Source organism: Oncorhynchus masou, chromosome 24 (assembly GCF_036934945.1).
Source record: "Oncorhynchus masou masou isolate Uvic2021 chromosome 24, UVic_Omas_1.1, whole genome shotgun sequence".
NCBI lineage: Eukaryota > Metazoa > Chordata > Actinopteri > Salmoniformes > Salmonidae > Oncorhynchus > Oncorhynchus masou.
In genome coordinates, this window is record NC_088235.1 from 76747913 (window position 1) to 76763307 (window position 15395).

At 45.7% G+C, this 15395-nt stretch overlaps 1 long non-coding RNA gene across 1 annotated transcript; it reads right to left on the reverse strand.

Moving 5' to 3' along the window:
* Positions 1-1583: 1583 nt before the first annotated feature.
* Positions 1584-12277, reverse strand: LOC135512685 (uncharacterized). The gene is made up of 2 exons (XR_010451447.1): positions 11671-12277; positions 1584-4265 (listed from the first exon to the last, which is right to left on the reverse strand). It is a non-coding gene; the product is annotated as an uncharacterized LOC135512685 (long non-coding RNA).
* Positions 12278-15395: the final 3118 nt, after the last annotated feature.

Sequence of the window (15395 nt, forward strand, 5' to 3'; positions counted from 1 at the left end):
TGTCCACGTTGTCTGTCGAGGAAAAGCTACGGGCCCTAGTTATGAGAAACTAGAGCAGGGTACTGAGAGCAGGGTACTGAGAGCAGGGTACTGAGAGCAGGGTACTGAGAGCAGGGTACTGAGAGCAGGGTACTGAGAGCAGGGTACTGAGAGCAGGGTACTGAGAGCAGGGTACTGAGAGCAGGGTACTGAGAGCAGGGTACTGAGAGCAGGGTACTGAGAGCAGGGTACTGAGAGTTCACTCATTCATTGAGTAAAAAAAGATTATTACTCAAAATAAGTTAATGTTCCTTAAACTTGGACTTAGTCCAGCAACAATTACTTTGTCCTTAACCTTGTGAGCAAATCTGGGCAAGTTTGGACTTTTATCCTGTCCTTATTCTTTTGGCTGAGCACTGTTGCCACTTAACTAATTGTGTTGGGAAAGATGTTTCAAGGGTGATGACACTGCGTACATTTTAAATGAATGACATATTGTCTCTGAAAGAAAAAAAGCATTCTTGAGGTAAAGCTCAATTGACACACCAGATGATGCATGATGACATATTAGGTGATATACGAGGACACGGGTATGACATGTGAAGAAATCCTTCTTCCCTTCCAATAGCTGCTCCCCCTCAAGTCCTGCACATATGAACTTCATAAAGAATACTCATAGGAAATTCGGTGTAATTTTTGCATGACTTCACACCGCATACTTTTTCAAAGAGATGTCCTTTTCTTCACTGAGAGTTGGGTTTTGGCAAGGTCGTGACCTGTGGCTGGGAGGACCGACAGGCAGTACCCCCGATTCCGTGGTTTTTCTCCAAGCTTGTCATTTACAAGCTATGAGGCAGAGTGGACTGGGGCTTGGCTTTGTAGCACAGCTGGTACTGCTCAGCCTAAGCCAATTACCCAGCCTGCACGCTGCCACGGCCAGGACCACAAGGACCCTGATTAAATAGTGGAGGGGGCAACAAAAGAGAATCAAGCCAAATAAAGCAGCCACATCATGAAATCTGGTCGGCCTTTGAGGAGGCCGATAAAATGACTTTGACATTGCTATGGAAACTAAAATAGGAGTACTGGGGAGAGCTGAGTCTTTGGTCTGGGTAACCCATTTAGGATTGTTTACAATGACAACCTAATCCAGCCAAACCCAGACAACGCTGGGCCAATTGTGCTCCGCCCTATGTGACTCCCAATTACAGCTGGATGTGATACAGCCTGGATTTGAATCAGGTACTATAGTGATGCCTCCTGCATTGAGATGCAGTGCCTTAGACCGCTGCGCCACTCGGAAGACCTTATAGAGGGCTGGAGAGTGTGTATTGTCATTTTATGGTTCTAGTGTGGGTTGTAGGCAGCCCACTGGGTGGATCAAGTGTAATCTTGGTGGGGATTTGAACCTGTGACCTGCAATTACATGAGAAATCATTTGGGTGTCATTTAAGACACTTTCATACACCAAGCAAAAACCTAAACCTAAGCAATGACATTATGATGATAAAAGGCTTTTGTTGATCATCATCTGTCGCTACACCCACATAGAAGCAAGAGAAAACCTTGGGAACCTTCAGAATGAAGAAATTCTAGAGCAGACATTGTATGAAGTAATACTTTTTTATTAATGGATTTTGTGGTAGGATTACATGAGATTTACAGCAAAAGTGATGACTCACAGAACAGCATGAAAGAGACACCTGTGACAACAAAGGAAGAGCAGCATGCCTCAGAGTTAAGGAACCACAAATGCGACATTTTAAGTAGTAGCTTGATGTTAATCCCCTGTCTGGTGGATTAGGCTAGTTTTACCCCTAATAGATACAAAAAAAAAGATATGAATTTGGACCAATGCCCTGAGGACAAGAATCCACCAGTCTTGTCATATTACAAAACTAGGTTTCATTCAGGTAATCTCTTCAAGGTTAAAAATGCCAAGAGGCGGCAAATGCCGTCTACAATCCACGGCCCATTGGATGAGCTGAGATTTATTGTGTGGTTAATGAACCTCTTTTATCCTACGAGTGAAAAATCTTGAGATAAAGAATGTTTCCAAAGTCCTGATTTATAACGTGCTACATTATCTCTGTGGCAGGGGAGCATAAAGTAAAATAGCAGACATTCCCAATCAGCTGAAAATGAGGCTCTCTAGGTAACGTCAATTACATGGACATAGCAGACATTTCACTTGGATTACCGCACAATGTACTTCAGTTTCTCCGTTTGACGGCTCAGAGAGATAGAAGGTGCGTGTGTGCTTGGTTGCGGCATTGTCAAGGGGAAAAAAGCCGTACTGAAATAAACATGAAGTCCGAGGAGAATAACTGCATCAGTATGCAGCAAATTCAATGTATCTTCTCCATGCTGCCTGCCAGTTCCTAATGATAAATCTGGTTATGAAACATTCATACTTGAAGCAGGGACATTCAACTCTCACAGGCTGCAATGCCTCTGTCTGATGTCTCAGGGTTTAATGCTGACAGGAATGTTGGGTTTCATCAAGGCCAATGGCACAAGCCCTTGGGGGTCTGGTGGGCAGGGCTAATGGGGTACTGGATGTCTTTCTGCATGCTGATTGGAGGGCGTAATGGCACACAGTGGGCTCCACTCCTGTTCCTGCTGAACTGAGCCAGTACTCAGAGTTCAAACTGATACCAGTTCAGTAGGCACAGGAGGGCACAGCCCCAACCATAGAGTATTTTAACCCTCCACGTCCATCCCTTTAGAAACACTCTACCACTCTACATTGAGACCGAATGGAAACCACAGAACATATTGTAGCCAATTTGATGGGTAACCCTGAGAAACTTTCAATTTAAGGCCTTACTAAGCAGTTACCACAAGAGGTCGAAACCTCTTGACAAAACAACATTACAATAGGCCATAAGAACTCTATAATAATGATCCACAATTAACCAACTGACCAATGGACAAGGGGACAGAGATAACTACAAAAACAAATGTGCCTCACGTAAATGGGTTGACCACTGTCCCACAAGATGTTTTGCATGTATGTCAACTCATAAAGTGAATTCCACACACTCGTAATGTGGCCTCAGAGTTGCATGGTAGCTTGGTATGGTTCTATACCAAGTACCAAGCCCCCACAGCTCAGAGTGTGACAAGAGGGCAGCCTAGCCCACACACCAGCTCTTAGTGTGATGAGGGCAGCCTAGCCCACACATCAGCTCAGAGTGTGACAAGAGGGCAGCCTAGCCCACACACCAGCTCAGCTCTGGGGAGGAGGTGAGGTGAGCTGTGTCCCATCCTCTGCCACATAAATCAGTGCCAGTGCTGAGTGCCAAAGCCAGGCGCTGTGCCCTGACTGACTGACTGAGATGGAGTGTGGAACTGGGCATGCCAGGGCTGGCCTGACATTCCCCCAGCAGCCTTCTTTCCTCTGCTCTTTACGGGGATCGTGCTGTATCCCGCTGTTGCCTCTGTCTCCATGCCCACGCAACACCTCACTCCTCCATCATTATCTCTCCCTCTCTTCCCACCTTCTTCCTTCGTCTTCACATCTCAGAACTCAGCCAGTACTCGTCCATCGCCATCGTTTGGAGCACATCCTGCTGCATCAACTATTTCACCGCAGGCACTGAACTTAGCCACTGTGAACAACACATAAGAGGGATCAATGCTCACCAATTAGCTAAGCTCTGTGCCTTTAGCAAGTGGCTGCTCACTACAGGATGCACATGAGGAAAATAGACTTTCACTGGCAGTCTGGAGGAACGTTGATTGATTCCTCTAAGGCTGGAAGTACTTTGTAGACTTCTATAGAAGGTAAAACACTCTTTGCACTTTGGATCTATCCACTCCTTATGTCTATAAGCAAAGGCTGCCAAAGTAGGCTCAGTTTCCCACAGTTCCCGTTTGTAAGGAGCTAATACCAGGAAGTAATCTGTAAATCCCTGTGTGAGAGCTGAAAACAGCTTTTATCTGGAGTTGAGTATTATTTTACATGATCTTGTTTCCATAGACCATAGAGGGCCAAGATCGGGAAACAGAAACGACGTACCCTGACGGGCAGAACATACCGATGCCACCTGGGTCACCTGGAGAGCTGCCTGTGTAAGGGTGGAAATCCCTGGCAATGTGATTTTCGTTTATATTTGTGCACCAAATCACTGTGCCAGGAACCCTCCCCACCACAGCCAGACTGGTAGCGAGCGTAACCGGGTGCCCGTCCCTGGCCCGCAGCGGCGGGGCCTCCAGATGTCTCCCCAGACATCTGGAGTGTCCTCTGGCTGTCCTCTGGCTGCTCCCAAGTCAGACCAACCCTGAAGGGAGAAAGAGAGGGGAGAGAATCCGTCACCACCTCAGCACTGACTGGGGGAAAAGATGACCCACTGTTCACCATGCAATACAGATGAGACTGATATGGAAGACAATAGTCTGATCTCCATAACGAAAGGCGGTTTTGATTAAAGTAAGTGAACATGAGGAATGGCTGTGCAGACTTGGGTTGCATGCTGTTTGCGTCAGAGAGAAGCAGGCAGAGCAGCAGATGTGGAGGCTGGTTGGAATATGCAGACACAGCTGTTCAGTCAAGGCTCATTGTTTGGAGTGACTCAGAGGGAAAACATTGTTCTTGTTTGGAATGGCTGGAGCACTCTCTATTGCTACTGGACATCAATACTCCCAATAACACCAGAACTACAGAAAAACAGGACATGAAACATACAGTAGACATAAGACATATATTATGTAAAGACAAGTTGTCCCAAAACACTCCACATAGGTACAACAGAATTCAGCTGTCCCCGTCAGGACAGGGGTGTCAAACTCATTCCATGGAGGGCCTAATGTCTGCTAGTTTTTGGTTTTTCCTTTCAAATAAGACCTAGACAACCAGGTGAGGAGTGTTCCTTACTAATCAGTGACCTTACATCATCAATTAAGTCCACGGAAGAAGTGTGAATCCGCAGACACTCGGCCCTCCATGGAATGAGTTTGACATGTGCCATAGGAGAACCTATTTTTGGTTCCAGGTAGAACCCTCTGTAGAAATGGTTCTAAATGGAACCCAAAGGGGTTCTACCTGGAACCAAAAATGCTCCTTCAAAGGTTTATTCTATGGGGACACCCGAAGAACCCTTTTAGGTTCTAGATACAGTAGCACCTGATTTCAACCTTGGTCATAGAACAGAGATTAGCAGAACGTCCAATAAGCTTCAAGTTCTGTAGTGTCTTAGAACATTCAAGTTCGTGGGCGTAACTTGGCGGGAAAAGAAAACCGTAAACAAACTCAACTCTTTTAACAACTTCCTTTCCCTGCTGTATGAGGAATGTCATGTAAGTAGTATCATTATTGCTGTTGTTTTCTTCCAGAGGAAAATTCCCAGGATCACCCTCGTGGTGACGACATAATGACAGGATTGTTGAGTTGTGAGGAGGCCTGGTATGCACTACACAGTCTGAGGAGGTGATCAGCGGGGGCTCAAATACAGGGTGGCATTAAAGGGGGATCATAGAGAGCTCCTCCCACACATATCCTAAACGTCTATGGCCAATTTAATCTCGGTGGAGTCCCTCTGCCCGTAGTACACTGACTATACCAAACATTAGGTACACCTTCCTTATGTTGAGCCCCCCCCCCCCCCCATTTTGCCCTCAGAAGAGCCTCAATTCATCGGGGCATGGACTCTACAAGGTGTCGGATGCTGGCCCATGTTGACTCCAGTGTTTCCCACAGTTGTGTCAAGTTGGCTGGATGTCCTTTTGGTGGTGGACCATTTTTGATACACACGGGAAACTGTTGAGTGTGGAAAAACCCAGCAACGTTGCAGTTCTTGACACAAACCGGTGTGCCTGGCACACACTATCATACCCTGTTCAAAGGCACTTAAATCCTTTGTCTTGTCCATTCACCCTCTGAATGGCACACATACAAAATCCATGTCTCAATTGTCTCAAGGCTTAAAAATCCTTCTTTAACCTGTCACCTCCCCTTCATCTACTCTGATTGAAGTGGATTTAACAAGTGACATTAATAAGGGATCCTAGCTTTCACCTGCATTCCCCTGGTCAGTGTATGTGATGGAAAGACCAGGTGTTCCTAAGGTTTTGTTCAGTCATTGTATTGTGTAGTGCACTTACATTTCAGTCAGCTATAAATAATTGATTTAATGTGCAACACACATAATTATGCATATCACTGACCTTGCCCAGATTACATTTATTATCCCTGAGTTTTTAGCTTTGTCAATAAGCATTACATATGGTATATTTTTATGTTAACTCTCAAGGGAATGGCCTACCCTTGCATGTCTGTAAAGGCAACACCCTGTCCTGTCTTTTGTCTTGCAACCATACATTGTCATGCTGTAGCAGCCAGGGTACCGTGCAGCCTACTTGGCATTGAGCAGGATATTGCTACAATCCCGCACGGTATGTATAGCAGATTGGCCAATATACTACGGCTCAGGGCTGTGTCCAGGCACTCCGCATTGCGTCGAGCAAAGCACAGGTCTTAGCCGTGGTATATTGGCCATATACCACACCTCCTCGGGCCTTATTATAAAAACTGTGATTCAGACTTTTCTCAGGCGAGGGAAATATGTATGTCCTGTCTGTCAGGCCCGATGTTAACGCCTGTCTGTCAGGCCCGATGTTAACACCTGTCTGTCAGGCCCAATGTTAACACCTGTCTGTCAGGCCCGATGTTAACACCTGTCTGTCAGGCCCGATGTTAACACCTGTCTGTCAGGCCCGATGTTAACACCTGTCTGTCAGGCCCGATGTTAACACCTGTCTGTCAGGCCCGATGTTAACACCTGTCTGTCTAGCCCGATGTTAACACTTGTCTGTCTAGCCCGATGTTAACACCTGTCTGTCTAGCCCGATGTTAACACCTGTCTGTCTAGCCCGATGTTAACACTTGTCTGTCTAGCCTGATGTTAACACCTGTCTGTCTAGCCCGATGTTAACACCTGTCTGTCTAGCCTGATGTTAACACCTGTCTGTCAGGCCCGATGTTAACACCTGTCTGTCAAGCCCGATGTTAACACCTGTCTGTCAGGCCCGATGTTAACACCTGTCTTTCTAGCCCGATGTTAACACCTGTCTGTCTAGCCCGATGTTAACACCTGTCTGTCTAGCCCGATGTTAACACCTGTCTGTCAGGCCCGATGTTAACACCTGTCTGTCTAGCCCGATGTTAACACCTGTCTGTCTAGCCCGATGTTAACACCTGTCTGTCTAGCCCGATGTTAACACCTGTCTGTCTAGCCCGATGTTAACACCTGTCTGTCTAGCCCGATGTTAACACCTGTCTGTCAGGCCCGATGTTAACACCTGTCTGTCTAGCCCGATGTTAACACCTGGCCCCTCCTTCCCGTCTCTGGAATGATGAATAACTATGTTTGTCTAGTTTAGAGATGTGAAACGGCAAGTTGTGCTTCACTGCCTGTAGACAGACAGACAGAGAGAGAGAGAGAGAGAGAGAGAGAGAGAGAGAGAGAGAGAGAGAGAGAGAGAGAGAGAGACAGAGAGAGAGAGACAGAGAGAGAGAGAGAGGGGCAGAGAGAGAGAGAGAGAGAGAGAGAGAGAGAGAGAGAGAGAAAGAGAGAGAGAGAGATGGAAGAGCGAGATGGAGAGAGAAAGGGAGTTGTCTTGCCCTCTTTGTCCCTTGTGCGTCAGTGTATATGTTTGATAGATGTGCTATCGGAAAATGTCTTTGCTGATCTCATTTTTCCCCGATCAATGTCTACAGAGCGACTGTTGACGGTGACATTTTCTCAGCATGTCTGCCAAGACAGAGGCACGGTGACAGGACTGTGGCATATCAGTTCAACTCTAGTAAGCAAACAAAGGATTAGGCCTACCCAACACCACGCAGCACAGGAAATGCACTGACACTGTATTTGGAAGGGGCAACTTGCAATAGAATAGAACAGAATTTGGAGAACCAGACATTCTATACACAAATATGTAATACACTTATATTCAGATTTCAATTTCTATGTTCTTAACCTCATTTCCACTTATATCCATAGTAGACAACCACTACGCTCAGATACGTTTGTTTATGTGTTGGGATGCATTGTGTTGTCTGTCCGAGCGAAGCAACATGAGCTCATTCAAAATGTGATGGATTGATTTTTCTGCTTATTATGCGCTAGGCTACGATGTTTCCCAGGTATGATGGAAGAACACCAAACTGGCCAAATATCTCAATGCTCCTCTGTTTACACAGGAGACATGGCATATATCTGATGGTTCTGACTGCAGGTGTTAGTTTAGAATCTGACCACAAGAACACACTGTTAACGTCATCCAGCATCTCGCACACGGGCGCCAAAATGATTTGCCACTACGAAACGCTGCTCTCACGAAACAGAACTAGCACAGAAGAGAGTGAGCCAGCTAGAGAGTAAGGACTCAGTCCCTCTTGCTTATAAACCACTTATATATGCCACATTAGTCTACTTCATGCTATTCTGTTCTACTCTATTCTATTCCATAGGTGATTTGTGTGAAACAAAGCAGAGGCCTAAAAGTCTGAATTGTAAGACATTGATCTCATTGCAGGACTTCCATCCCTCTGACCTTTTCTACTGGCTGTCCTAGTGTTAAAGTATATAGGATTTAGTGGTGACTGGTGAGTTAACCATGACGGAATAGCTGTGGTTTGGGAGATGAGAGGAGATCCATGTTGAACCCAAAAGGTCAGATCCTATCCTTGTTCCAGCAGTCAGAGAGAAGCATCATGGCATTAAAAAGTCATTGTAGCTGTTCATTAGGTCTGGATTTCATTATTCACCCCATTGAGTCACTCAACTAGAATTAGCAACCTCTCAGAACTGACATATGGAGGCACTGGGGACCAAAGAGAAGCTTCTGGTGTTCGATTAGCTATAATTCACTTTGCACTTGTGTTACCAGTAGGCGTACGTCAATCTAACCTACTGAATGTCTTTTTGAACTTGTTGTTCTGAATAGCAGATTTTGTTGAAAGTTCATGAGTGAATTTGGTATTAGTCTATCTAATAATTATCTTAAGTGGTTTGAAGTCCGCTTTACATCCAAAAGTATGCAGTCCCCTCGAGATGGAACTTGAGGCAAGAAAAATGTCTATTTGCTTTGACGCACTTAAGGATCATGATCGATCTTAATGGATACATCAAAAATACAAATCTGCATCAAAGCAGCTTGGAAGCTTATGCTGTCACATCATCTGACGTCCTAGCTATTAGCTAAGAGCTGTTACTGTTCCTATTAGATATGCTGAGAGAGAGAGAGAGAGAGAGAGAGAGAGAGAGAGAGAGAGAGGGAGGGAGAGGGAGAGGGAGAGGGAGAGAGGGAGAGGGAGAGAGAGAGAGAGAGAGAGCGAGAGAGAGAGAGAGCGAGAAAGAGGAGAGCGAGAGAAAGAGGAGAGAGAGAGAGAAAGAGGAGAGGGAGAGAAGAGAGGAGAGAGAAAGATAGAGAAAGAGAGGAGAGAGAAAGAGAGGAGAGAGCGAGAGAAAGAGAGAGAGAGAGAAAGAGAGGAGATCAAGAGAAAGTGGGAGTGAACTCAAACACATGAGCCTGTGGTTATCTAAGGAAACAGCCTGAACACATCAATGGCCTGCATATATGTCAGTCAGAAAGTCACAAACGACACTGAACCAGACAACACCATCAGCTGGTTCACCTGAAGCCATGCCATCGATAACACAACATCAGTCATGGCCCGACAGAGCTTTAAAAAACAACACATGTACGAAGACAGGAAGAGTTGTCATGCACAGTGCACGGATGGTGACCCCGGTGACTGGGAGACTCCCTCCCTCCCCATTCCAATGCTATCTCTTCTCTCCACACTGAGGTCTGTTTTTCCGTGACAGATGCCTCCAATTGTAGGCTGCTGCTGCTGCTGTTACTGTAATGTGAAGCACAGCATAGTTTTCATAACCTGATTATTTAATGACTGGTAAACAACATATTGACCGGACCAATGTTACTGCAACAACCTCACACACTTTTGATCTGGCTAACTGAATTGGTGGGTGTTGAAAGGGTGCTGTGTTTGTGTATACTCAGAAGTGTCATGCCCATTGAATTTGTCATTTGATGAATGTAATATAAAAATCGAGATTGTTTTAGAAGATGTTGAATTTGGTCACCAAACAGTGGCCTCTGAAAATGATTGGGTGCGTGACACCACTGGGTTCTGTGTACTGTACAGTAGGTGTCTGTGAGTGTGTGTACTGTCTGTGAGTGTGTGTACTGTCCGTGAGTGTGTGTACTGTCCGTGTGTGTGTACTGTCCGTGTTTTTACATTTGTTTGTAAATGTGTGTGCCTATGCGTGTGAGCACGTGTTTAAACTCGCACTCCAGTGCCAACAAGGGAAGCTGTTTACTACTTGGTGGGTCGTAAAAGTAAATACTATGCGTCAGTCTGGCCGATCAAAGCCTCCTTCATTGGGTGCATGGCTTGGATGTGTTTGGTAATTGCCAGGGTTCGGGCAGCCATTACCTGTTTCACTGTGTGGTGACAACTCATCCTGTGTATTTAAGTGTTCCAGACCTGATTGAAGGAACACACACACACACACACACACACACACACACACACACACACACACACACACACACACACACACACACACACACACACACACACCCCGAGTCACAAAAGACACACACGAGCACACATACCCACACAAATGTGCACACACATATACTCAGATGTGCGCGTGCACACACACACACACACACACACACACACACACACACACTCAATTGTCCCTATTATTGACAAAGACATCAACAGTGCAAAAAATAAACATCTGTTCACTATTCTCCATCTTGCAGGCAACGCCCAAAGACTCCAGCAGGAAATAAATGTGTATCTGAAGACGCACCTAAAGAAATACAAATATCAGACCTGGTGAATCTCTTGTCTGTTTGGAACAACTAGGTCAGTAAATCAGAAACAATGGAACCTTTTCAAATAGTTGGACTATTTGTATCAAAATAGAAGAGTTTGAGTTTATCGAATCAAACTATTCCTTGTCCAAACATCAACTAGACTATGTATTTGAAGAGCCATAGTACACAGTAGTGCTCAAAAGCTCACAAATTCACTCAGTTAAACCGGATAGAGGATTGATCCTTCGTACACAGCTAGGTCTAAACACGGTCTCAAATAGAAATCTGACATGGATTATTTTTCTTAGACTGTGGGAAGATTTCAGTTCTGAAATATGTGAACAGGCCAACAGTAACCTATCAACATGCAAATCTCCTCAAGCCCATTATGACAGATATGCAGACAAATACCAATCATCTATAAATGTTACAACTTGCTTTTCATATTAACAGATTCAAACAGTCATTGAACAGTAAATGGTATGTTTTCTTAGGTCTTCCTGATAGCATCACAGTCAATGGAAAGAGAGCCTGGCTGTAGAAATGTACAGTAGACATTGTGAACTTACTCTGATGCTCAGTCTGCTTGGTTCACTTTAGACAGGTCTGATGCTGTTGCTGGTTGTCTGATCTAAGTGACTGGCAAGGGAGTTGCCTTAGCCTACTAAGAGGGAAAGAGAGAGAGAGAGAGAGAGAGAGAGGGAGAGAGAGAGAGAGAGAGAGAGAGAGAGAGAGAGAGAGAGAGAGAGAGAGAGAGGGAGAGGGAGAGGGAGAGAGAGAGAGGGAGAGGGAGAGAGAGAGGGAGAGAGAGAACACAGTGCTGCCACTCACCATGCCCACAGATCCAGTAGTGCTGCGTGAGAGCCGAGTTCAGCTGAGGATATGGAGGAGTGGAGCAGTCAGTGGAGGAGTTCTTTCTCGGAAGACTGCTCTAAGGAATGTTCCATTTCAGATCCAGCAGCAGCAGCAACTTTGTCCTGTGCCGAAATCTCTTTTGGGGACATAAAAGGGGGAGAGGAGATGAGGGAGAGAAGGGTTGTCCTGTCCTGGTCTGTTCGGTTTCCCATAGAGTAGAGGACAGCAGTGGAGAGGAGAGGAGAGGTCAGACTTGGAGCTAGTTAACACAACCCGCTGGCTGCTGACTGGCTGCTACCGTAGTTTCTTTTAACCTGATGAATCACTCTGGAGATGCACAGCAACAGTTCGTCCACTTACAGAAGAGTAACAAGAGAGAGAGAGAGAGAGAGAGAGAGAGAGAGAGAGAGAGAGAGTAAAAGAAAGTAAGAGAAAGCGAGAGTAAAAGAGAGAGAGAGAAAGATATAGAAAAGGATAGTGAGAAAAAAACGTTTAACTGTTCGTCCCAAGAGATCCGCTATCCATGTGAGAGTCTGGAAGCAGTGCTGCTCTCCTTACTTCCCTCCCTTTCCCTCCCTCCTTCTCTTCTTTCATCCCCCTCTCAGTTTTTTTCCAGGCTCCGTTGAGACTCTTATTGTGGCAATTGCATTAGCCTTTAGCCAGAGAGGAATGGCTCTAAGTGCCTAATGCATTCTCTCTCTCTCTCTCTCTCTCTCTCTCTCTCTCTCTCTCTCTCTCTCTCTCTCTCTCTCCCTGTCTCTCTCTCTCTCTGTCTCTCTCTCTCTCTCTCTCTCTCTCTCTCTCTCTCTCTCTCTCTTGTGTTTCAGTCTGACTTGTACACGTACACACACCTCCTCTCACTCCTTCTTTTGTGCTTTTCTTTCTGTTATGACTTATCCCTTAAAGGGGCACTGTCTCGGTATTCTTTCTGTCATGACTTATCCCTTAAAGGGGCACTGTCTCGGTTTTCTTTCTGTCATGATTTATCCCTTAAAGGGGAACTGTCTCTGTTTTCTTTCTGTCATGACTTATCCCTTAAAGGGGCACTGTCTCGGTTTTCTTTCTGTCATGATTTATCCCTTAAAGGGGAACTGTCTCTGTTTTCTTTCTGTCATGACCTATCCCTTAAAGGGGCACTGTCTCTGTTTTTCCGAGGTGCTTCTAAATAGTCCAGGTGCAGTATCCTTTTACTACAGAGTAAAACATTGACTGTGTGTGTGTGTGTGTGTGTGTGTGTGTGTGTGTGTGTGTGTGTGTGTGTGTGTGTGTGTGTGTGTGCGCGCGCGCGTGCGTGCGTATGTGTTTGCATGTGAGTCTGTGTGCACTGTGTCATTGCCTGACCTCTCATACACTAGTGCACCAGAGCTGTGGCAGCATGTGTACGATGAATGCTACATCAGAATAGCCTGAACCCAACCTGTCAGGTCATTGGGTTTATAATAGGTCTATATACCAGTAATACCCTAACTCTGTAATTCAACTAACTTCAAAAACTTCCTGATCTCCTTAAACACAGAAGACAACTGAACTGAAGACAGCTAAGCATGCTAAAAGAAATGGAGATGAAAAGGCAAAATAACAAGGGCATCTTGTAGATTAGAGAGATTTCGAACCTCAAACTGTGCAAATGTCAAGACACAGGTTCTGCTCATGGAAGACTGAACTCCTTGAAGTTACATAATGCTTCACAAAAGCGGTGGGTGGGAGAAAAGCCATGTCAAAGTAATTATACGGAGAAATGACTTCTCAGTGTAATAAATCATCAAGCTACACAAATAAACAACGTAAGGACCCGTTCTTCCTAAGAACCACCACTTCCTAAGTTTAGTTTTCTGATGCATTGTGGGGTGATGTTGTCCTTGAAGCAGAAGACACTGAGGCATTGATCCGTTTGAGCTCATTTCAAACAGAAGAGCATCTCAATGTGACTATCTGGAACACAGAGCCGTATTGTCCCTCTTTATCTCTAGATCATTTTGTCGTTGTTTTCCTCTAGACCGTGCACACAAGCCGGCTTTTAAATGGTGGTAGTCCATTAATGAACAGAGGGGCCCTGGGTTTTCATTTTTTTTCTCCTTGCTCGGTTTGTTTATTTATCCTGAGCTGGAGCATTTTAACTTTCCAGGGGCCGTTGCCAGGCCAGGGGAGTAGGGGCAGGCAGGGCAGGGCTGGCTTTGTCAGGGTGGGCTGGGGGCAGTGCCAAATGGGGATGCCATGCATGGTGCAGCCTGTGCCGGGAAGGGATGCCTACAAAGGGCACACAGAGGCACACGCACACAGCCACACTTACACACACAGCCTACGCAGATGGGCACCACTCTCAACCCACTGGGAGAGGTTACACGGCATGTGGCAGAGACACAGTTCTCTCCTGCCTACGCTCGGCTTCCGGACAAGAGCCTGCCTCTTCATAGGGCAACAAGAGAGGGCACAGAGGAAGGGCAGATCACAATGTCGAGGGATGCCTGTCCTCTATCCTGATATTTGCATGTGTTCAGGGCTGTTATCTCTAAACTAAAAAAAAAAGTTTTTTTTTTTTTAATAACCTTCAGTGCCAATATTGAGGTTGACATCTGAAAATAAAACAAATTAGGTGCAACTTTCTAATATAATGACCTCTAGAAAACCCCTTTTCCTCATCTGTCCTAAGGTGTTGGTTGGAATTATCCGTGGGCAGGAACCCTGCCTGATCAACGCCAACACACGCAGAGGCCTGCTCAATTGCTTCTTCCAATAAAAATAGACACATATGTTTCCTAAAGCTTTGAGAATTTGACGGTAAAGCTGTTAAAGAGGGAGAGTGTGGTGCATATTGCCTGATGAGCTCAGAGCTCTGTGTGTTCTTTCGAGAGCTTTCTCTTTGAGGGCTTTGTAATAAGGTCATGTTCACCCCGGTCACGACTGACAGAGCCACGGAAATAAATAAATACGTCAAGTGTATGTGTTCTTTCAAAATCAATGTAGGCTGCAACTATTCACAGTTCTTACATTTTGTGGGGTAAACCTGTGGAAATACACACACTACAGTACACAATAGGTGGGCTGTCGTTGAGTGACCTGAGTTAATCCTTCCCACATTGTCACGCCCTGACCTTTAGAGATCCCTTTTATGTCTCTATATTGGTTTGGTCAGGACGTGAGTTGGGGTGGGCATTCTATGTTTTGTGTTCTATGTTTTGTGTTTTTGTGTCTGCACCAGACAGAACTGTTTTGGTTTCGTTCATTCTCTTTGTTATTTTTGTTATTTCAGTGTTCAGCTCAAATAAAAATCATGAACACGTACCACGCGGTACGTATGGCCATCTGTCCTGTGGAGAGGCTCAGAGGGAGATTCAGAGGGACTACGTGAACTCTCCAGGTCAAAACCACAGCTGGGCCTTCACATCTGGCTGCCACCCCGCCACAGCACATCAAAGGCCAGGCGGCGATCGTGCAGACAGGTGGCACAGAAATTCCATTGGACTAGAGCACCTCCACCTTGGCCTCGGCAAAGTTCATCAGCCTCCAACACCCAGTACCTTTCGCTCTTCACCACAACTCACCCTCAACCAATATGGCCCTTCCGCCCCCCGCTGGCCCACCTCAGTACCTACAGTATATCACATCTCAAATCACCACGCCCACCCCAAAGGTCTTTATCCTTCAGTACCTCTGACCTCTAACGCCCAGCCCAGACCAAGGCCACCCTGACTGGATGCACT